General features: G+C 48.4%; 1 protein-coding gene across 4 annotated transcripts in view; it reads left to right on the plus strand.

The window, feature by feature from the left end:
• The first annotated feature begins 1,437 nt into the window (after positions 1-1,437).
• AFAP1 (actin filament associated protein 1) overlaps positions 1,438-23,555 on the plus strand; it is a 153,479-nt gene continuing 131,361 nt past the window's right edge. For 2 of the 4 annotated variants that reach the window (XM_073804816.1, XM_033856656.2), the window contains exon 1: positions 1,440-1,645. The gene's annotated coding sequence lies outside the window, so the exon portion shown is untranslated. Of the gene's footprint in view, positions 1,646-23,555 lie in introns of all 4 variants that reach the window. The other 2 variants (XM_033856657.2, XM_033856655.2) reach the window with 2 other exon arrangements.

The raw sequence follows: 23,555 nt of genomic DNA on the forward strand, positions 1-23,555 counted from the left end.
TTTCAGTGGTGTGCGTGTGCGCGCGAGCGTGTGAGTGTGTGTGTGTGTGTGTGTGTGTGTGTGTGTAGGGAGATGGGGATAGGGTCTGCCCCAGTCACTGTCAAGACCTTATCCATGCATCCGTTCCTTCTACCAGCAGCCCTGAGTGCCTTCAGGGTGCCAGGCTCTGTTCTGCACAAGAAATGACTCAGACCCCTGCCTTGTCCTAGAGGTCACACTTCACTGGAGGTGGGAGGAAACCACTCATAGGGAAAGCTCCAGCTGGTGCTGTAACTAAGGTGGCCACGGATGCATGGGGATGCAGAGAAGGCAGGCCTGGCGGGTGGGGGGTGGGGGAAGAACGTAGTCCAGGAGGATTTCAGGTTTCAAACTGAGCACCTGGGCGGATGGTGAGGCCATTTACTGAGAAAGAAGAACGTGGAGGGGCAGGTGGGGGGCATTGAGTAAAGCACTTTGTTTTGATGGTGAGACATTTGAGATGCCTCCTGGGCGTCCAGCTGCGTAGGCAGGGGAGGTCAGGGCTGGACATACAGAGCTGGCAGTCACCGCAGCCTGTGGATGGTTGAAAGCCTGGGAGAGCCTGAGATTCTCGGTAGGAGGGTCCATGCCCGAGCCATGGGCCACCCTAACACCCCAGCACCGAGAGGTTGGGCAGAGAAGGGGTGTATCCTGGAGACTCCCGGAGGAGCCGCTAGTGATGGGGAGGAAAACTGGGAATGCGGGGTCACACGACGCCCAAAGATCAAAAAGACGGCGAGGACAGAGGTTTTATGGGTGATTGGTACTTGGATATACGGGGGGTGACAGGTGGGGAGAGGGGAGCATTGCAGATGCGGAACAGCGTAGCCACAAAAGCTTTGAGGTAGGAAAGGGAAACAGCTCTGCTCTGCGCTGCTTTATCGTGGGTTAAAGTAACTCCGAGAAATCTCTGGTCCTGCCTGGCGGAGCTCCTTAAGGGAGGGCCAAGTTTGCCTCTACTCCACTCCGACCGCACACCTTACGGGCTGCGAAAATGTTTGTTTAATGAATAAAAGATGAACGAGTGAATGGGACTTTGTGACGTGGGGGGCAGGTGGTCTCGCTCCTTGGGCCTCAGTTTCCCATTCTGTAAAGCAGGCCAATCCGATAAACTTGAGTTCCGGGTTTGGGATGAGCACGGCTTGCTGAGCGGATTCCAAGTGGACTTTACGCCCGGCCTCCCCGGGTCGGACCGGGTTGGACCGCGAATCCGGTCGCTCTGGGTCCGGCCCCCGCGGGACCCAGCAGCCCAGCCCTGGAACGGCCCCGCCCCACCTCCCTTTGTTTCTACAGGCCCCGCCCTCGGCGCTCAGCTCCCTCTCCATTGGTTGGGGGGCGGGCCCCGAGCGCCGGGCGCCGCCGGGGGCGGGGCGGAGGGGCGCGGGTGGGGCGAGTGCGCCTGCGCGTTGCCTGAGCCCAGTTGCAACCTCTCGCCGGCAGCTGCTCGTCGCGGAGCGGGAGACGGAGCCGGACCCTGAGCGCGAGACGGGCTGAGACGGCTGCGAGGCGGCCCCGCCCCGGGGCTCCATTGTTGCGGCGACTCCGGCTCTGCGGGCTGCTCGGCTCCGTCTCGCTCGGCCAGGGCACCTCCGGCAAAGAGTGAGTGCTGCCCGGGAGGCGGCCTGAGGTGAGGCGGCGGGCGGCGGGGCCGGGCCGGGCGGGGGTCCCCGGCGGACATGGGTTCCGGGGCTGGGAGAGGGTCCCACGGCCGGGCGGAGGTCCCGGGGCCGGACGGGGTCCCAGGCGGCAGGGGTCCCAGCCGGGCGGGGGGGGGGTCCTCGGGAGGCAGGGGTCCCGGAGCCGGGTGAGGTTCTGGGCCGGACAGGGGTCCCAGGCCGGGCGGGGGACTCAGGCGACAGGGGTCCCAGGCCGGGCGGGGGTCCCCGAGAGGACTGAGGTCCGCGAGCCGGACGAGGTTGCCGGGCGGAGGTCCCGGGGCTGGACGGGGGTCCCAGGCGGCAGGAGTCCTGGGCCGAGCTGGGGTCCCCGCCGGGTGTGGCAGGTCCGAGGGGGGCGCCGCGAGGTAGCTACCCGAGTTGGCGGCCGCCGCCCTGAGCGACTGTGGGACGGGGACGCAGAGGGGGACTGACCGGGTCGTCGCGCGTCTGGGCGCCGGGCATGGTCTCGGCCTCGGGGTGGCACCGAGGGGGCACCGCGCCTGCCGCGACTCCGCGTGGATCCGCGCGTGAAGCCCCGCGCGGGGTCCTGGTGACCCTGAGGGTGGGGGACTGTCTCGGTCCCCACTCACTCCGTGGAGTGGCTGGTTCGCTGTGTCACCGAAGGTAGCTCTGCGTGGGCCCTCGCGCGTGGGGATCCCGGACATCCTGAGAGTGGGAGACTGTCTCTGTCCCCCCTCCCCTTCACCCCTGGTGTGACTGGTTCGCTGTGTCTCCTTGAGGGTGACCGCGTGGACCCTCGATTGTAGGGATCCTGGGCACTCTGAGAGTGGGGCCTTTTCTCGCTCCCCACCCCCATGACTGGTTCACTGAGTGTGTGTGTGTCACTGAGGGTGGCTCTGCGTGGACCCGCGCGCGCGGCGTCCTGGCCACCCTGCGAGTTGGAGGGCTGTGCCCCGTCCCCTCCCCCCGCATCTCGTCGGGGTGTGATCAGTACCGGGGGCAGGCTCCCCTCTGCCCCACGCGTGCGTGCGTGTGTGTTGGGGGTTTCATGTGTTTCGGGGTGTCTTTGTGCGGGTAGTGGCGCCCGTCGGGCTGTAGCCGGCTGTGCGTGGGGCACGCAGATGGCCTGCGTCTGACAGCTGACCCGCTGTTTTATTTATTGCCTTATTTGCCACTTGAGCAGAAGCGGCTGCACTTCCCCGGGAACCCGCTCCTCTCCCCGGCGCGGTCCCCGGGGAGCGCGGGGCTGTCACCGCGCCTGGGGACCGCGAGTCAGGCCGCCGCGTTTCCTGCTCAGGCGCGAGGCTTGGCCGGCCCGGCGGGAGCCGGCTCTGATTGGAGGGAGCCTGGTCCCTCTGCCCGGCGCTTCTTGATTTCTTCCGTTAGGATTGGGAAAAAAAAAAAAAAAAAAAAAAAGGTCTGGAAAGCCAGCTTTAACTTTGCAGCTCTCTCAGCGCCTGGAGAGTGGAGGAAACTTTCCCAAGAATTTGGCGGGCTGGAAAGTGCGTTTGAAGGAGGGGAATCCACACCCACGGAATGAGGCCAAGGCAGTTACAGTTAGAGGTCAGGTTTACAGAAGGAATAGCAGGGGTGAGGTTGTGGATCGGGAGACTTGGATTTCAGCCTGATGGCAAGAAGATCTGCTACTACCCTGCAGGCTGTGTGTCTCTCAGCCACTTAAATAAACTGGGGTCATTCACTTACCCTTTTATCAAACTTATGAAAACACCTATTATGTTCCAGGGATGATTCTTTTCCCTGGGGAACGCGAAGTCGAACAACCCTTGTTAGACTTGCAAGTCTAACAAGACTCTGAAACGTCTTTTCCTTTCCAGAGTGTTCTGGTCCAAGACAGAAAACTGAGCTGTAGGCGCAAGTCGCTCTAATGCCCAAATGGAAATTCTTTGTGAACAAGATGGTGTATAAATAACAGGCATGCAAGATGAAAATGTGGTCCTAGCTGCAGCTGTCGCTGTTATGAAGTCCAGACAGCCTGCAGGCCCTTCGCTCTGACTTCTCTGCCCTCTCTCTCTCTTCCATCTGCCCTACGCCCGGCTCCAGGCTTTCACCCATTCTTACAGTCTCAGTTTAGGTGACTTCTTTCTGAAGTCTTCCCTGACGTCCTCATGCCCAGCCCTCTGAGAGCTGTGGTCTTCAAGGACAGGGTGGTTTGCTGTAGTACCCAGAGAGGAAGAGGTGTATCAAAATGAGAGGTCCTTCTAAACGAGAGGTCCTTTTTCCGTGCCACGGAGCCAAGTCTTTCCTGTGATTTAAAATCTGCAATTCTTCAATTCTCCTAAGGGTTTTTAGATTAACATTTGCTGTAACTTCCTAGTGTTTGTTGTACAGTGTAGAGTACTTGATTCGAATTTATTTGGTCTGATTCTGGCTCTGGAATAAAGTTGCCATTTGTTCCTGCAGAACCACTAGGCTTCAGTTTCCTCACCTTTGAGGTTTTTAAACTAGGTAAGAACCTTGTCAGCCCTAAACCTTTAAATTCTTTCAACCAAATAAAGCAGAGGAAAGTTCTCTTAGTGGCAGTTGTATAAATAACGGGGATCTTTGAAAATGTAGATTCTAAAGTAGAAGTTCTTTTTCCTTCTTTCCCTTTTTTTTTTTCTTTCCACAGTTGCATGGGTGTATACTTTGTCTCAGAGTTGAAGGAGCAGGTCTATGATGGAAGCTTAGGCAACTGTTTTTTTAAAATAAATTTATTTATTTATTTTTTGGCTGCATTGGGTCTTTGTTGCTGCGTGCAGGCTTTCTCTAGTTGCGGCGAGCGGGGGCTACTCTTCGTTGCGGTGGGTGGGCTTCTCATTGTGGTGGCTTCTCTTTGTTGCGGAGCACAGGCTCTTGGCATGCGGGCTTCAGTAGTTGTGGCGCATGGGCTCAGTAGTTGTGGCACGCAGGCTCAGTAGTTGTGGCTCGTGGGCACTAGAGCACAGGCTCAGTAGTTGTGGCACACAGGCTTCGTTGCCCTGTGGCATGTGAGATCTTCCTGGACCAGGGCTCAAACCCGTGTCCCCTGCATTGGCAGGTGGAGTCTTAACCACTGCGCCACCAGGGAAGGCCCTAGGCCACTTTTTGATATTGTCTTGCATCTTCTTCATAACCACATTTTGCTTGCAGCATCTGTGCTCTATCAAATTGGTTTGAAGTTTTCCTTAATGAAATTGTTGGATGCAAAACTCGTGGCAGGAGCATTTTGCTGATCTTTTGAGTGTCATATGAAGTCGGCCAACTGCAGGCTTCTCTTATGCCGCAGTCTCTAACAGAGATTTTAATGCGGAGACTCTGAAATAAGTGAACTTTGGCAGTACCTTGAGTAAGTGTATGTGGCTTTGTATAATGGTTTCAAGCATAGTTTAAAATTATTACTTGCAAAAATTTACATATGTTAAATGACCTATAAGGAAGCTCTACTTCTAAGGACTCTAGTAATAAATCCTTCAAAATATTAACCTCCCAATTCATCTGTTTGGCAAGATGGGAATTTGGTGTGCTTGGTTATTTTAAAGCCACACGTCTGTCAAAAGGATACACGATTTTCTCTGCTATTCTTTGTTTGTTTGTTTGTTTTTTGGCTGCGCTGCACAGCTTGTGGGATCTTAGTTCCCCCACCAGGGATTGAACCCGGGCCCTCGGCAGTGAGAGCACAGAGTCGTAACCACTGGAGCTCCAGGGAATTCCCTCTCTGCTATTCTTATTTGGATCATTACAGGGATTAAACATAGACAGTAGCTGTTTGGTCAAGGAGTGATGCCATCAAATTATATTTTCATGTTAGGTAGGATTTTTGTCCTTGTTTTGATTTGTGGTCTTTAATTAATTTTTAAAAAGCGCTCTGTTACATACTCCATGCGGTTTGTTCTGTTAGGGACCTTATTTTTTGGGAGGGGTCTTCAGAAACACAAATGGATTTTCTTTGTGGTTTCCTTAGATTGTCTTTTTTCTTTGAATTTTTCCTTAGATTGTCTTAATGTTTTCACTGAAAACTAGTTAGTACTTGTTCTGCAAGAAGGCCTGATTTTTATGTGGATTAAATGAAAAGGGTGTTTCATGGAAGAGAATGCCTGGGGATGGAGAAGATAGCGTTTGAGCTCTGCTTTTCCATGTTGTTCCTCTTATTCTTTACTGGAGGAAGAGGGTTAACCAGCTCTTCCCTGGTGGCCTAATCAGAGCGCTGAATCCACCCCACCTTAAAGAACTGATGGTGCATTCGCCATTTTTGAGATGATGATATTCTATACATCATCTTGTTTAAGCATTGTTTGCCTAGGACTAGAAATTCAGTGATAAATTGTTTTCTTAGACTATAAATCTAAGTCTTTGCTGTTACTTCCCCCCCATCCCACATCACCTACCAAATGTTTTTTTTTTTTTAATTAATTAATTAATTAATTTTTGGCTGCGTTGGGTCTTCGTTGCTGCCTGCGGGTTTTCTCTAGTTGCGGCGAGCGGGGGCTACTCTTTGTTGTGGTGCGCGGGCTTCTCATTGCGGTGGCTTCTCTTGTTGTGGAGCACGGGCTCTAGGCACACGGGCTCAATAGTTGTGGCACGAGGGTTCAGTAGCTGTGGCTCGTGGGCTCTAGAGCGCAGGCTCAGTAGTTGTGGCTTGTGGGCTCTAGAGCGCAGGCTCAGTAGTTGTGGTGCACGGGCTTAGTTGCTCCGCGGCATGTGGGATCTTCCTGGGCCAGGGCTCGAACCCGTGTACCCTGCATTGGCAGGCGGATTCTTTTTTTTTTATTTTTGGCAGGCGGATTCTTAACCACTGTGCCACCAGGGAAGCCCTACCAAATGGTTTTTTCTTCTTTCTTTTCCATTTTAAAGATCTTATCATGTACGTGTCTATCATTGCTGGCTACATCAAAACCGTTTTGAATGTTGACAGGATGTAATATGAATAGTGTAGTAAAGATAACTTACTCCTGTTCTTTTGCACAGGAAAGCTGGCCCCAGTAAGGCTTTTGTTAAGTCCAAGTACTTCTCTGAACTGCAGTTCCCGCACTTGTAAAATGGAGTTAATCGTTGGTAGTACCTGCTCTATCTAGCTCAAGAGATTGTTCTGAGGATAAAATGAAATCATGAATGTAACGCAATTTTGTAAGTTGTAAAATATTATGTTGTCAAGGATTTAAAAAAAGTGCTTCATTAAGAATGTAATGAATCTGGGTTTTTTAAAACTCCAAATGTTTAATGTACAGATGATCCTTAACTTGAAGGGTGTCAGGCAACTTCATTTAGGATTGTTTTCTGTCTTTCATTGGCCCGTGTTGTTTGATATCTTAGCCTTTTGGGGGAACATCAAATTCAAGTTTCAGAGACGTTAATCTTTTGTAAGTAAGGCTACTGAACGTGCAGAAATGTAGCCTTTAACAGTCTGTCTCATACGTTTGTTCCTATGAACCTTTCTTTAATGAAGCATAATTGCTGGGCACTTTAGTTCCTAAGTGCCCTGTCTTGAGGGCTGGCCTGTTCACCTCTGAAACTTCCAGCAGAGTGAGCAGCAGGCATCAGGGTGAACCTGACCTCAGCACCACAGTGTCCTTGGCCTTCTGTCCTCAAGCCACCTTGGAAACTGCAGTGCACTTTATACTTTAGATGCAGATGGTACGTTGCACCGTCACATAGTTTGACAGCCATTCAGATAGATTACCCGTGATGTGCCCGAGTATGGGCTACATGCAGAGATTCGAAGGTGGGACCCAGTCCTCACTGGAGAATCGCTGGAGGCTCACAGTGTAGCGGGAGAAGCAGACCTGGTATCACTCAGTGCAGGTGGTAGGTGCTGCTAGGGGTACGCAGGAGAGTTTGGGAGCCGGGTTGGTTCACACAATCCAGCATTTATTCTCCTCCGTGGCACTTAGAGTTTGTCAGGCAAGACAGGCAGTGAAAGGTTTATAAATGAACGGAAGGGCAGTGAATTACCTGAAGCCTAGAATATGTAGATACTCTGGGCAATTTATAATTCCCCAAATCTGCATTTATCAGAACAAGTCTATGGTCTGTTGTTTTGGATGGAGTACGGCCGTCCCTGTCTTTTGATTTAAGGAAGTCAGTTGACTCTTGTTGAACGTTGATGATGTGACGGACACTGCTGGGTATTTTCACATATATCACTGTATGAGTTTCCTGCTTCTGCTGTAACAAATTGCCCCACACTGAGTGGCTTGAAACAACACAGGTTTATTATCTTACAGTCTGTAGGTTAGAAGTCTGACTCGGGTCTCACCGGGCCAAAAACAAGGTGTCTGCAGGGCTGTGTTCCTTACTGGAGAATCTGGAGGAGAACTGCAGGGAAGCTCATTCCGATTGTCCACCGAATATGCCGATAGTAGCTGGCACTTGTAGGGCCGGGGACCCTGCTTCCTTGCTGGCTGCCAGCCGGGAGGCTGCCCCTGGCTCCTAGAGGCGTCTTCCTGGACCTTGCTCGGAACCCCCTGGCTGCCAGAGCCAGCGAGGGCCGGCCAGTCCCGCGCCAGCTGTCTGGTGTCCCCTCTGCTTCATCTCTCTTCTTCTGCCTGGAGAAAGTTCTCTGCTCTTAAGGGCTCATGCAATGAGATTGGGCCCACCTAGAACCCCAGGATAATCCCCCTGTCTAATCCCCCTGTCTGAGGTCTGTAGCGAAGCCCCTTTAATGTGACAGATGTGACAAATCACAGGTTCCAGGGGATGCACACGGGCCTCCCACAGTTACCCAATCCATTTATGACAGCGTCCAGTGACACTGTTATTGTCACCCTCAGTTCACAGAGAAAGAAAAGGCATAGATATTTTAAGCAAATTGGCGGAACCGTTAAGATCGCTGTTAAACGGTAAGACAGTGCTTAAGACAGTGCTTCTGACTCGACATGGGGCTGATGGTGGGATTATAGCAGCAGGTCAGTCAGAAGCAGAGGAAACTTTGTGTTTTGCAGTACTTAAACGGGCCACGCTGATTACAGAAGTTTCGCCAAGAAGTCATCAGAGTAATTGCTTTGTTAGAAAAAACACCCACCTGGGGGATTTGGGACGTGAAGGACTCTTCCTCACGGGGTGAAGAGTGCATAATTCCATGTCCGGTTCTCGAATGGAAACAGCTGAGTCAACCCAACAGGGATTCACATTCCTGAGCTTTAGAGAACCTGTTTCAAGGCCGAAGCAAAGTGCAGTAAACAGAGTTCATACTTCCGTTGATAGTTAGGAACGAGGTGCATCTTGTGGCCAAGGAAACCGCAGGTGATGGTCACCAGCATCAAAGACCAAGCATGATCTCATCTGATCGTGTAGGTGTTTTTAATAGTTTTTCATTAGGATTTCTCTTTTTTCCTTCTATAAGAAAGCAGAATCTAGAAATCCTAAGGCTTTTAACCTGGCCTTCAGGAATTTACCAACTGCCTGATACCCTTTGCAGAAATGTTGTGTGTCTGTGCCTGTGTGTGTGTGTACTGGGGGGAGGATTTATAGCTTTCCGTTCTTTTTCGAAGGGGTTGAATTCCAAAAAGTTTAAGAACACACCGCTTAATCTGATATTCTTGCCGGTCAAGTATCAGATTTTGTTTAAAAATTAAATACCCCATTTTAAACAAAGTTATACAGGCGCATAGTTTTAAGCGTCAAAAGTTCTGCAGGATTTAGAACAAAAACCCAGCAGTCACTACCCCACCCTTCTCCACCCTGATTCCTGCTCCCCAGAGGCTTCCCCTTTCAACATTTTAGCTATTTCTTCCAGATTTGGGGTGAGAGACATCCTGCTAAGGAAGAAGACGATTTAGGTCTCCTACCCACTCCTTCTTGCACTGCCCACTTCTTTTTTCCTCCGTCCTCTCAGTATAATTACGTTAAAGGTTTTGGTTAAATATTCAACAGCACTTATTATGATTATGGAAACATTATTCACAGCTGAGATACGTAGTCGATTTTGATTACGTTTCCCTTCTTCTACAGTTGTTTTTTCTTTTTCCTAGAGTTGAGAATTGCCCTGCTTTGTTTTGCTTCGTTTTCTGCGCTGTCACTTCTCCCCCTCCACCCCCCACAGTTGCAGTCTCCTCTTTGTATATTCACAGACCACAGGGCATCATCCAGTTTGTGCTTTTCTTAGCATAATTCTTCCTGAACCGCTCACCAGCCTGCTTTCCTCTAAACTGGTTGCTTCCTAGACCTGCTGCACATTCCCTATCACCCTGAGAATTCCTCTCACCTCTTTCCCGGGTAGATGCCTCCTTCTAGTTTTCTCTCTATTTTGGTTGAGCGTGTCACCATAGCTTTGGAAGAAATAATTGTTTCTGAGATCTCGTATAATGTTGGAACATTTTGCTCTCGTTTAATTGATAGTTTGGCTGAGTATAGAATCCTGGGTTAGAAATCATCTTCCTGAGGACTTGGGAAGGCACTGCTCAGTTGACTTCCAGCTTCATCGTGACAGGTGATGTGTCCAGAGCCATTCCTTTGTATGTGGCCCGTGTTTTCCTCTGGGTGAGTTTTTAGGCTCTTGTAGATATTCCTCGTGTTTGCAGATGTCGTGGTGGCCGCGCCGTGACGTGGATCTTGCCTCATTCACTGTGATGGGCACTGGGTGGGCGTCTTCCGTCTATAGACCGCCGGTCCTCTGTTCTGATCCCGAATCTCCTTAAATGTCTTCTTTTTTCCCATTTCTTTGTCTTTTTGTTTTCCTTTTTGGGATTTCTCCAACTTCTCCAGTAAACCCTTCTCTGAATTTTGTATTGCTCTGATTATTTTAATTTCAAAGGCTCCTTTATAGTCCCTGAAAATATTTTTCAAAAATACCGTCTTCCCTTGTTCCGAGGACGTGGTCAGAGGTTTATTACACCTGTATCCCGGAGGAAAGGTTTATCTTTTCATGGCTTTCCAGCTTGATTATCTGATAAAGCCCGAAGGATTTGAGAGTAGTTTCATGATACTTCCATAGTTTGAAAGAAAAATTTCTGTTCCACCCATTATCTATTCTTTAATATGGAAAAAAGACCTAATTTTCGGCCCTTGGTGGTATTAGAAGGTAGCTTTTTTTTTTTTTTTTTGGCGGTGCCGAGTGGCATGTAGGGATCTCAGTTCCCAACCAGGGATCGAACCCGTGCCCCTCTGCAGTGGAAGTGCAGAGTCCGAACCACTGGGCCACCAGGGAATTCCCTAGAAGATAGCTTTTGTATGTCCTCAAACACCTCCATTGAAAACACTTCTTTTCCATCCATGCCCACGCTGCAGCTGACTTCGCCTTTTGTTTTGTGTACTTAAGATCGTCGCTTAGTTTCCTGTGAGGAGCCGCCGCCCGTGAATTCAGGGTTTGGAAATCCAGTTTCCTTTTACCTGACCCAGTGTCCATGGTCTGTGCAGCGTCTCTGGGGGCAGTAGCATTGAGGAGGCTCCTTTTTGTGGGTTGTACTTTCATCATAAGTTTATCAAGAAAAGGAAAAAGAAGTAGTAAAAATGATGGATTCTTGCTCTGGACGTTAGATAGTGGTGTGAGAAATGAGGGTTTTTTTTTTTTTTTTTTTTTGACCGTGACGCACGGCTTGTGGGATCTTAGTTCCCCAACCAGGGATCGAACCCGGGCCCTTGGCAGTGAAAGCGAGGAATCCTAACCACTGGACTGCCAGGGAATTCCCAAACGAGGGGTATTTTTTGCCATGGTAGGTGGAGCTAGGTTTGGGGACTGTCATCTAGTCTGGACCTTTCTGTCAGATGGAGTTTACAGGAATGGCTTGTTGGGAGCGGGATGCGGTGCCTCCTAGGCGGGTATTTGGTGAAGAGGTTTGCGGCGGACGTCTGAAGAGAAAGGAGAATATATCTGAAAACTGTTTGGGAGCCATACTTTTGGAATGACTTTCGAAACCTGTACAGGGTTTTCCCAAACATGGACAGCGTGTGCTTCCGAGTTACTTTAACTGTGAGAGTCAGGATGGCTCTTGAGGATGCGGGGCATGATGCTTTCTTTTTAAATCCCCTCTTCCCACGACTACAGAGTTGTGTGTTGGGAGGTCCTAAGTTACGTGAGATTTTTCTCTCCAGATGGGTTGATTGAGTTTTCCTGTGCTTGAAGTGCGACCCTCTGTCTTACTTTGTTCAGGTTGCCATAGCAGAATGCCTAGCCTGGGTGGCTCACAAACAACAGAAATTTGCTTCTCACAGTTCTGGAGGCTGGAAGTCGGAGATCAAGGTGCTGGCAGATTCGGTGTCTGGTGAGGACCTGGTTCACAGCCAGCATATTCTTGCCATGTCCTCGCATGCTGGAAGGGACAAGGATGCTGACTGGGGTCTCTTTTTTTTTTTTTTTTTTTGCGGTATGCGGGCCTCTCACTGTTGTGGCCTTTCCCGTTGCAGAGCAACAGGCTCCGGACGCGCAGGCTCAGTGGCCATGGCTCACGGGTCCAGCCGCCCTGCGGCATGTGGGATCTTCCTGGACCGGGGCATGAACCCGTGTACCCTGCATCGGCAGGCGGACTCTCAACCACTGCACCACCAGGGAAGCCCTGGGGTCTCTTCTATAAGGGAACTAATCCCATACAGGGGGACTCCACCCTTATGACCTGTTCATTTCGAAAAGGCCCCCCTCCAAATACTGAGACACTGGAGATTATTGGAATTTTGAGGGGACACAGACATTCAGTCTGTAGGACCCTCTGAGAAGCTCAGACGTGCTCTGTCTTCACGATACGGGAGACCAAATGGTTCCAAAAGGCTAATATTTATAGTCTTTGGAGTTTGTATCACCACCCCCGTCACTACTGGCACTGTTTGCTGAGCACTTACTATGTCCTAGGCACCGTGCCAGACGCTTTACATCTCTTCTAGTCTGTTCAGCAACTTTGTGGGGTAGGTAATGTTCTCAATTTGCAGTTGCCAAAATGAGACGGAAGTCTCGTGGTGGCCAGGGTTAGCAATACTGTATCGTGTATTTAAAAGTTCCTGAGAGAGTAGATCTTGAGTTCACACACACACACACACACACACACACACACACACACACACATTGTTACTAAGTGCAGTGTTGGATGCTAAGGGGACTTACTGTGATTCTTTCACAGTACACACATATGTCAGATCGTTTGTTGTCTGCCTGAAACTAATACAATGTTGTTAGTCAGTTACACGGCGATAAAAACAATGAGGTGAAGAGACAAGGGGGAACTCGCTCAAGATAACGTAGTAGGTGGGATCTGACTAGCGTGTGGCACGGCCTCTTTGTTAGGACTTTCCAGCGACTGACACCGATGACTGGTGTGCCCAAGAGCTGTTACAATGCAACCTCTCAGAGCCGGCCAGACCTAGCTGCACAAAGACGGCTGCCACCGGCGCCGAGAGACGTTTCACCTGAAAAGACAAGACCCAGAATATTTAGTGTGTCCCCCGAATGGGATAACCTCCCGGAATGGAAGGGTTTCTGCTGATTCCCACCCTGCCTCCTTCCCGAGACTGGACCATCCTTCGTACCACAGCAGGAGGCATTTCTGAGGCCTCTGAAATACTGGCCATCTGTCAGCATCCATTGGGCCTTAGGGAGGGTGGCCAGCATCACAGGCCCTGTTGGACCGGGGCTGGCGTTCCGGCTCTGCCACCCAGTCATCAACAGTGTGGAATCTTGGGCTGGTCCCTTAACCTTCCATGAGCCGCTTCCATAGGAGGTCAGTGCAGTACCTGTCGCCAGAGGAAAAGGCCAGGATGGCCGGGCTGCCTCTCTGAGGGAAGCGGTGGACGTTGGGGGGGCGGGGGCGTCCGGTGAGCACTGAATGGAACGAGGCTGACTGGCCCTGTTGATAGTAGTTACAGCCTTTCCTCGTGAGGAAGCTGATGAGGGGTTCTCCTGGCCGGGCCACCTTGAGGTAGGAGCCAGTGAAAGAGCTTAGAAGAAGGTGACTTTGGGGAGAGCCTGTCGAGGAGCGAAGGGGTTTGTTACTGTAAATAGGTGAAGGTTGGGCTCTTCGCTAGCAGCCAGATGCCTGCTCTATCTCGGGACTCCCTGAGTCGTGCACAGCAGACCTGGGGGATTGTGTCAGTGGGATTGGTGGCAATTTCAACTCAGCTAAAGCTGCCGGTCGAAAAATGCATCGATATGATGTGAGAAAACTTGGACTGCAAAGCAGAGCTGAGTCCAAGTTCTGGGTCTGTAACTTGAACTGTGACTTCGTAGGTAAAGGGAGGTCCGCAGAACCCAAACGTTTTGTGTCATGACAGTAAGCAAGGGCTCGGAGCGTCTGCACTGGTTGTGCACCAGCTCGTTTACACTGGAGCAAGACTTGATTTCTGGAATTTCGATTACTTTGCCTTCCTGGAACAATCTCATTATGGTTCGAAGATTTTGGGGGTCAAAATCACGTGGTCCAGCTACCTGTCTTGGAGCAAATTTAGGCACACACATTTGTTTAAATATTTCGGGTGATATAGGCATAGACACATAGAGTAAAATGCTGAAGTTCGCACCCCTCCAGGGTAGCCACTGTTACTAGTGAAGCTCATATTCCACACGGTTTTGTGCATTATAAATATAATGGGAGTATACATATGCATTTAATAATATCTACCGTTTATTCGGTATTCAGGACGTGTCTATGGAGTTCCCTCTCCATGCCAACTCATTTTATTTTTAGAGCAGCCTTTTATTTTTTTAAATTTTTATTTATTTATTTTATTTTTGGCTGTATTGGGTCTTTGTTGCTGCACACGGGCTTTCTCTAGTTGAGGCGAGTGGGGACTACTCTTCTTTGCGGTGCGTGGGCTTCTCATTACGGTGGCTTCTCTTGTTGCAGAGCACGGGCTCTAGGCACGCGGGCTTCAGTAGTTGTGGCACGCGGGCTCAGTAGTTGTGGCTCGCAGGCTCTAGAGTATAGGCTCAGTAGTTGTGGCGCACGGGCCTAGCTGCTCGGCGGCATGTGGGATCTTCCCGGACCAGGGCTCGAACCCGTGTCCCCTGCATTGGCAGGTGGATTCTTAACCACTGCACCACCAGGGAAGTCCCTATTAGTCACAGCCCTATTACTGTGACTGTTTTACAGTGAGGAAACTGAGGCACAGAGAGGTTGGGGGCCTTGTCCACATCACACAGCCAGGAAGTGTTGGAGTTGGGTGTGAGCCCAGGCAGCCTGGCTCCAGAGCTCTGAGCGATCATTCTAGATTGCCCATGGAGACCTCATGCTCGCAAACCTTGCCTCCAGCAAGAGTCCACGTGATATTTGTCAAGGTGGTGTGTCTACCTGAGGTTTCTTTACCTCTTTAAGCCTGAGCCTAAATCTTGGAATTGTTCAAAACACTGGCTGGGACCCCTGAAGACTGAACAGAGGTACTCTGCAGGTTAGTCTAGCTGGTTGGAAGGTGGAGGGAGAAGGGGTAATATTGCCAGAGAAAGAGGCCAAGGTGGCTGGGCTCACTGCTCTGACGAAGAGGCCCTGGAGCAGCCTCAAGACCTGGACCCCTTGGACAGAAGAGGAAGGAGACCTTTACCCGTGATGGGTGACCTTGACTGCACAAACAACCTGTGTGCTGGTCCTTTTCCTGGAGCAGACGATACGAGGTGCCATAAACCCAGCTTCTGACCCTGCCAGGGCAGGGCAGGTGTTTGTCCAGCCCCCTGTGAACATAAGTAATGTTCTCAGAGCCAGCCCAGTGTTCCAGAACCGCTTTCTTTTTTTCTTTGGACAAAAGTTCAATTTGTCTCATAGGTCCCTTTCTGCTTATAACAGTGTCACAGATTAAAGTTTTGTTTTTGGTTCTGAAGTGGATTTAGAGTTAATAAAGTCTGCTAAAAATACAACTATGGGGTTGTGTAGAAAAATTACTTCCTTATTATGGATCGTATAATGTGAGTTAGAAGTGACCCATACCCAGTTGAACAGTGGAAACAAATCTTGTCTTTTGGTAGCACTCTGGATACCACTGCGACTCATGTGAATAAAAGGTACCCAGGTGCGGGGGTCACCAGTCTTCTCTTGGGGCGTCTTGTGTTTCTCCTTGTGGGGGAAGGTGGGCTGGGAGGAGGGGGCCCACACCTGCTGAGCACCCAGTACTCGTCAGCTGCCTTACATAAGTGTCCCATTTGATACAATCTTAGAGGTAAATATTTCTATTGCAGATGAAGACGGAGGCTTAGAGATGTTAAGTTGCTCAAGGTCACATAATTATAAGTGGAAAAATGAAATTCTTGATGAACTCAGGGGTTTGACCTCAAAGCCCTTGATCTTTCCTTAACACTTGGTTTCTTCCCTGGACGGCGGGGGAGTGACTGAGAGCTCAAGAAAGTGAGGTTTCGTGGAAAGAGGGCCTGGTGGACAGGAAGTCTCTCCAGACTTGGAATCTGCCTCACTGGGCTTCTAAATTAGGGGCTGACCATCTGGAGGGAAGCCCCTGGTTTAAGACTTTTCTTTGTGGAGATAGACAAAGAGCAACCACATGGAAAAGGCAAAAGCTATTTATTCAGAGCTGGCTTGTGGCAAGGGAGTGGCCACAATCACTTGAGCCTGGCGGAGACCCAGAGGCAGGCAGAGGCGTGGGCGAGCTTCCCAGTGGAGAAAAGGGGGCTCAGGGTGCCTGATGGGGCTGGAGGCCTGGAGGGCTGGGGGGGTCTAGAAGGGGGGGCATCCCGGGTGACTGGTCAGGGGGCAGGCAGGGCCTTCTGCGGTTGGTCCCGAGTCGGAGGCAGGACGACGATTAGGGAGGCCGTCAGTACTGATCGAGTCCTGGCCGATTGTCCAGCGGTGGCTGTTTGGCCTCCTGGCTTGTCACTAGAGACAGCAGTCTGCCCTCCTGCAGGTCCGACTCCCAGCAGGCTGGCTCCCGGGGCTGGCGGCTGCGGCCCGAGGTCAGAGTCCTGCTTTTATATGGTCTGGCCATTGTCATTGTATATTGTCTTTCATGTTTCTCTTGCTGGTAAAAATATTAAATGAAAAATTAAATGTGTTAGGAGTTGTTTGGATGTCACGCCTTCAGGAAGAAGTTCTTCACGCTCACATTCAGAGTGACTCTGAACTGTTGGGCTTGATCCTATTTTAAAGACTAGAGAACTGAAGCTAAGAGAGATTAGGCAGAGCCCACAGTAGATGGTTAAGCTCAGACCTGAACTTGATCTTCTAATTGCAAGTTTAGTTTTCTTTGGAGGCAAGCTGGTATGAAATATATATTGCCTTTGACAAGATAATACTTACTCTCTACTTAGTCCTTCTCCTAGATTATAAGCCTTTTTTGGGGTGGGGAGTTTTTGATTTAGAGAATTTTTTATTGAGAGTCTAGGACAGTCCTGAAAAAGCAATGCAGCTCATAAAATAATGTAGATTTTTCAGCTCTTTACTCTCAAAACATATCTAAATTGTCTTTTGATGTTGCAAACCTTCTGCTATAAAGATATATTCTAAGGGAGAAGTCCAGGCCACTTGTCTTTTAAGGATTGCAATTTTCTTGGTAAGAGAAAGAGAACTTTGTTAGTAACCCTTTTAATTTGGGAAGGTCTTCTGTGTTCAGTGGACTATATTTTCCATATGAGTTAGAAGATTGTCTTGAGACACAAATATAGCTTAGCAATGAAATTCACTCCCTTGATAATTAAATTATCTTTCCTTCTTTCCTTTATCCATTATAGTGATAGCGTAAAATCCGCTTCTAAAGCCGCTGGGTTTTGCTGTCATCCAGAGAAGGGTGACCCCCAAATATGGAACATTGAACGCCAAATTATAAATTTGGTCCAAAAAGATTGTGCATGGTTATTTTGATATTGTCAAACTTCCCACATATATGAACTGAATAATGTAATTCATATATGAATTGATTGTGTGTGTATATGACTATAAACCTATATTTATTTATTTATGATGTAGGAATCCAATAACGCTGTGTAAATAGCTTTTCTTACGAATTCCAGGTAGCCCTCTTATTCCAAAAATGGGGAAGTTTTGCATTCACTCTTAAAGTGTACGCGCGCTTATCTGATGCCTCTGTATTTTAACAATGATGGTACTAGTGTCATGGATCTGTTTTGTATCTTTCCTACTCAGGTGGGGCTTCTTTGTTTGGTTTTTGTTTTGGTTATTGAGCTCGTGATAACCTGTGTGAATTCCCTTCCCCATCTTGGCCACATTCTCTTTGTGATGGGTCATCGTTCTATCTCATTGGACTTTACTGTTTTTGTACCAGTGTGAGTTCAGGGCTGTGGGCCGAGCAGTTTCTCGAGAAGTCATCCTCATCTTCTGTAGTGGTGCATGTGTTCAAGGCAGGAGAAACAGCAGTTCTCATGGGGCTGCTTATCAACCTGGGAGTCCCGAGACCTGGCTTTGCCCTGCTTCAAGCAGGTAACTAGTTGAGTTACCAAAAAAAGCCAGGTCCATTCCCTGGTCTGTGTCTCTGTAAGTAGAATGGCAGATGGTGTGTTTCCTAAGGTGCCTTCCAGCGTGGTCAGCCGCTGACCTGTTCTCTGCACCGTGCCAAGTACAGTGGAAACAACAAGGAAACGTCAGGCGCATTTGTAACCACTAGGGTTGCAATCTAGTTTCAGACACAGGACGGAAGCTGACAGCGCTGGGCAGGGGTACAGACCGAAGGCATTTGGAAGGGCGGTTCCAAATCCCTCAGGGTGCTTGATGTGACCTGAGGAAGACACCTGCAAAAAGGCACGAGGTTGCTGAGAAAAATCTCAGTGTCCGTGTCCTGGATTATCTCACCAGCGGGAAGGTGGAGGACGGTGTCCTGAGTTTGCAGAAAGATGTGCTGTGGTTTACAGCGGCTTGCCCAGTCTGGACTCGACACTTAGGTTCATTCAGTTTTGTCCTGTGTTTCCACCTTCCTGATGCACCCCCTTGTTTCTCCAGAAAATTTGCAGTGAATTTTTTGGAAAAACTTTATAGAAGGAATAGATGCTCACTGAAGATAATTGAAATAGTACATAAGATGAAGAGCAAAGGTAAATCTTTCTTTTCTTGCTGTCTTTGGGGTGACCCCTATTTTTCTTTTTTTTTCTTTTGGCCATGTTGGGTCTCCATTGCTGCGCGCGGGCTTTCTCTAGTTGCGGTGAGTGGGGGCTACTCCTCTTGGTGTGCGGGCCTCTCATTACGATGGCTTCTCTTGTTGCTGAGCACGGGCTCTAGGCGTGTGGGCTTCAGTAGATGCAGCACGCGAGCTCAGTAGTTGCAGCACGTGGGCCCTAGAGCGCGCGGGCTTCAGTAGTTGTGGTGCACGGGCTCAGTAGTTGTGGCTCGTGGGCTCTAGAGCGCAGGCTCTGTAGTTGAGACACACGGGCCTAGTTGCTCCGCGGCATGTGGGATCTTCCTGGACCAGGGATCGAACCCATGTCCCCTGCACTGGCAGGTGGATTCCTAACCACGATGCCGCCAGGGAAGTCCCAGGGTGACCACTGTTTAACAACTGCTATATTTCCTTTCAGCTCTTTTCCAGTATGCATGCAAATATATATGTACATTTGGGGGATATTTTTACAAAACAAAACAGTATTTGCTACATGCTGTCCCCCGGCTCTGCCGCAGCAGTCCACAGGGACAGCCGTTTATGACGTACATTTGGATATGATTTACTCCTTCTGCCCTTGGAGAGCCAGGTCCCAATGGCTCATGACAGCCGGCACCTACTGGGCATTCGCCGTGTGCCAGGTCCTGTTTGCTAAGCTCGCCGCACGAGCTGGGTCTTCTGATTTCCCCCCACAGCCCTATGGATGAACTCTGTTATTATGAAGCATCTCACATGATAAAACTGTGTGGAGAGCAGCTAAGCTGCTTGCTCAAGCTCGTGGCATTATTTCCAAGAGAGACAACACATGTTTAAAAAGTCTTGTTGAATTGAAGTAATTTACATTTGCTCATTTCAGAAAGTATTTATTGAGCGCACCCTGTGTGTTGGGTGCTGTCCCGGAAGCTTTTCTTGAAAGCACATTTGGGATGGGGTAACGGGCAGATGTCCACAGGCACGGGGCCCCACTTGTGCAAGGAGGGAGGGGCCCTGTGGGGAGCAGAGGGCACGGGGAGGGGGTCTCTGGACAGTGCTTGCGACATCCACGTTTGCGCCAGTCTGGCCCAAGGCCCAGTTCTTGTACAGATGCTTCCAGAGAGACCTGATTTTGATTTCAATTATGGCTCACCTGAGACTGAGTGACCGTTGATTTAAAACTGCCTGAGTCATGGCCTCCAAGGTTAGTGCTGGTGCCCCTGTAGCTGGCCGGCTGTCACCCCCCAGCTCCTATGGAAGGGGAGTCACCCAGGGACTAGCGTGATGTACCTGCAAGCAGCTATGTGGGTGTCTCCTCGTAAGTGGATTTGATGCTGTTGTGATGGATCAGACTTTCCTGCTCTTTCTTTCCCACTCGGAAGAAAAGTTTTCACTTGTCTTTGGGTTTTGCTGCGAGGCTGCAGGGTTAGAGCAGGGCCTGGCATCTTGCTGGTTGATACACATGTTCTGCGAGCGCAGTCACAGAGCTCTGGGAAATGTGGAAAGAAGTAGCACTCAGGGCAGCGGGGTCATTGGTTATAAATGTTTCTGTAGCAGCGGCGTCAGACTTGCACACGATGGCGTGGGTTTCTGCTCTGTGCTTTCCCTGCTATTTTGGCAGGTCTGATTTGGGTGTCTCCCGTACGGAAGCCATGACATCAGCTTCTGCCATCGAGTATTTATAGCAGTTGGCACCTCCTACATGGGTCACTTTTCGTGCCGTGATTTCTGTAAGGAAGTTGTGGCTCTCCTGTCCAAAGCCTGCTGCCCGTTTCAAGGTGTTCCCGACTTCTGAGCACCTTGGGAGATGGTGCTCTGGATAGAGGAAGTGCCCCTCCCCATTTGGTGGTCTCTGATGACTGTGCAAGTCGACAAGGCCTGTAATGAGTGTCGTCCGGGCACTTGCGAGGTGCCAGACCGCTGTCCTTCCTGTGCCTCCTCTTCCTTCTCCCTGTTTTCTTTCTTTCTTTCTTTTTTAAAAACATTTCTTATTAAAAATTGAGCAAGTATTTTGGTTTCTTTCATTTGCTGTTCTTTGCTAATTGCATGTAGAGTGAGCCTGGGACAGTGAAAAAGTTTTTACTTTCCTTCCATGATGATAATAGCTACTCTTTTTTTAAAAAAAATTATTAATTAATTAATTAATTTTGGCTGCGTTGGGTCTTCATTTCTGTGCGAGGGCTTCCTCTAGTTGCGGCAAGCGGGGGCCACTCTTCATCGCGGTGCGCGGGCCTCTCACTATCGCGGCCCCTCTTGTTGCGGAGCACAGGCTCCAGACGCGCAGGCTCGGTAGTTGTGGCTCATGGGCCCAGTTGCTCCGCGGCACGTGGGATCTTCCCAGACCAGGGCTTGAACCCATGTCCCCTGCATTAGCAGGCGGATTCTCAACCACTGCGCCACCAGGGAAGCATGCTACTCTTAACTGAGAGGCTGACCTTGTACCAGGCATTGAGAAGTGGCTTTCAATCCTGACACTCAATCAGCTGGGATAGGTGGTGTTTACCCCCAGTTACTGAGGTGGGTGTTTAGCTCAGAGTGGTTGAGAGGCCCTCCCAAAGTCACACAGCTAGAAAGTGGCAAAGTAGAACTAAACACAGATTGTCTGCGTCAGACAGATGGTCTGATTCCAAAATGGGCTCTTAAATCCTGGGGCCAAAGAGCTGAACTTGGATTGGAATTGCTATGATGTAGAGGGCCTTTTTGTATCTTTGTTACTGACCCTAGACATTTCCTTGAACTAAACTTCCCTGCCTTCGATAAATATGAAGTATTTGAAAGTTTAAATTTCAGCCCTGAATTTTGTAAGATAGAGAAATAACACTTTAGGTTTGCTTTGGATATAACTATTTATTATCCAGTCACAGGGCTTTACAATGATGACCTTTTCCCCCACAATTAGTGGGAAATAAAACCCTAATTAATAGACACACATACTAATCATTTTAATTTTTATACATTTTTAGCTGTTGTTCAGGCTTTGCTTGTGGTCCGCATGTCAACAGGATCTGATATCATAGGTAGAAATCAGAATATTTAGGAAAAAATACTTAGAGTTATATTTTTCAAACTTTCAAACTAGACATTTTACATTGTTCAGTATACAGTTGGAATTAAAGCTTCACAAAACAATACTTACCTGTAATATGGATGACACACTCGCATATTTTTAATTTCATTAAAAAAATGGAGCTCATTGCCTGGAGCAATTGGACATCCACAGACCAAAAAAACAAAACAAAACAAAACAAAACAAAACCTTGACCTAAACCTCATCACACCTTATATACAAAAATTAACTCAAAATGGATCACAGACTTAAATGTAAAACTATAAAGCTCTGAGGAAACAAACATAGAAACTCTTTGAGATTTAGAGCTAGGCAAAGAATTCTTCCTTGGACTCGACACAGAAAACACAGCCCATAAAAGGAAAAACTGGTAAGTTGGATGTATTGTAGACCACAGAGAATATAGCCAATATTTTGTGATAACTTTAAATGGAGTATGATCTATAAAACATTGACTCACTATGTTGTACACCTGAAACTAATTTAATATTGTAAATCAACTATACTTTAATAAAAATAAATAAATCAAACATGTCAGTTATCTGTGCAGAGGGAAAAGAAAAGACTGTGTTAAGAGGATGTAAAGACAAGCTACAGACCAGGAGAAAATATTTACAAACCACATGTGATAAAGGACTAGTATTTAGGATATATATTAAAAAAAACTCGAAATTCAACAGTAAAATAAACAATCTAATTAGCAAATGAGTAAAAGACATGGAGACATTTCATCAAAGAGGATGTACAGATGAGAAGTATGCACATGAAAATATTTTCAACGTCATTAGCCATCAGGGAAGTGCAAATTAAGACCACAGTGAGGTATCACGACCCACCTCCAGGAACGGCTAAAATAAAAAACAGCGACACCACCAAATGCTGGTGAGGGAACATGAAGTGGTGCAGCCACCCTGGGAAACAGCTTAGCAGTTTCTTATAAAAAACTAAACATGCGGGATAGTTAGGGAGTTTGGGATTGACATGTACACACTGCTATATTTAAAATGGATAACCAACAAGGACCTACTGTAGAGCACAGGGAACTCTGCTCGATATTACGTTAACAACCTAAATGGGAAAAGAATTTGAAAAAGAATAAATACATGTATATGTGTAACTGAATCACTTTGCTATACACCTGAAACTAACACAACATTGTTAATCAACTATGCTCTAATATAAAATAAAAAGTTAAAAGACAACCAAACAAAAAACTAAACATGCAACTACCATAGGACTCAGTATTTACAACCCGGGACAAATTTATCCAGAGAAGCGAAGACTGATGTTCACACAGAAACCTGAACGTGAATGTTCATACAGCTTTACTCGTAATACCCAGAACCTGGAGGCAACCCAGATGTTTTCAGGGGCTGAGTGGCTTCATCCCTGAAGGGCTGTGGCACATCCACTTCCATGGAACACTACTCTGCAATAAAAAGGAACATATTAATACACACAACAAGCTGATGACTCTCCAGAGAATTATACTGAGTGAAAAAGAAAGCCAGTTCCCAGAGTTTAAATAAGTATAGGAATCCATTTATATATAGCATCCTTGAAATGACAAAACTGTAGAAATGGTGAACAGATTAGTGGGCCAGGGGTTAAGAAGGGGGGAGGAGGTGGTTGGGGAGTGGGAGTGACTATAAAAGGGCAACGTGAGGAATCCTTGTGGTGCTGGAAATGGTCTGTAGTTTGACTCTTCTGATGCCAGCATCCTGGTGTGAGATCGTACTACGGTTTTGCAAGATGTTACTGCTGGGATAAATTGGGCAAAGAGTATGTGGGATTCCATGTGTATGTATAAGTGAATCACTTTGCTATACCCCTGAAACTGACGCAACATTCTAAATCAACTGTAGTCCAATATAAAATAAAAATTAAAAAGAAAAGTGTATGGGATTTCTTTCTTATAACTGCATGTAGATCTACAATTATTT

This window comes from Tursiops truncatus, chromosome 5 (assembly GCF_011762595.2).
Source record: "Tursiops truncatus isolate mTurTru1 chromosome 5, mTurTru1.mat.Y, whole genome shotgun sequence".
Taxonomy (NCBI): Eukaryota; Metazoa; Chordata; class Mammalia; order Artiodactyla; family Delphinidae; genus Tursiops; species Tursiops truncatus.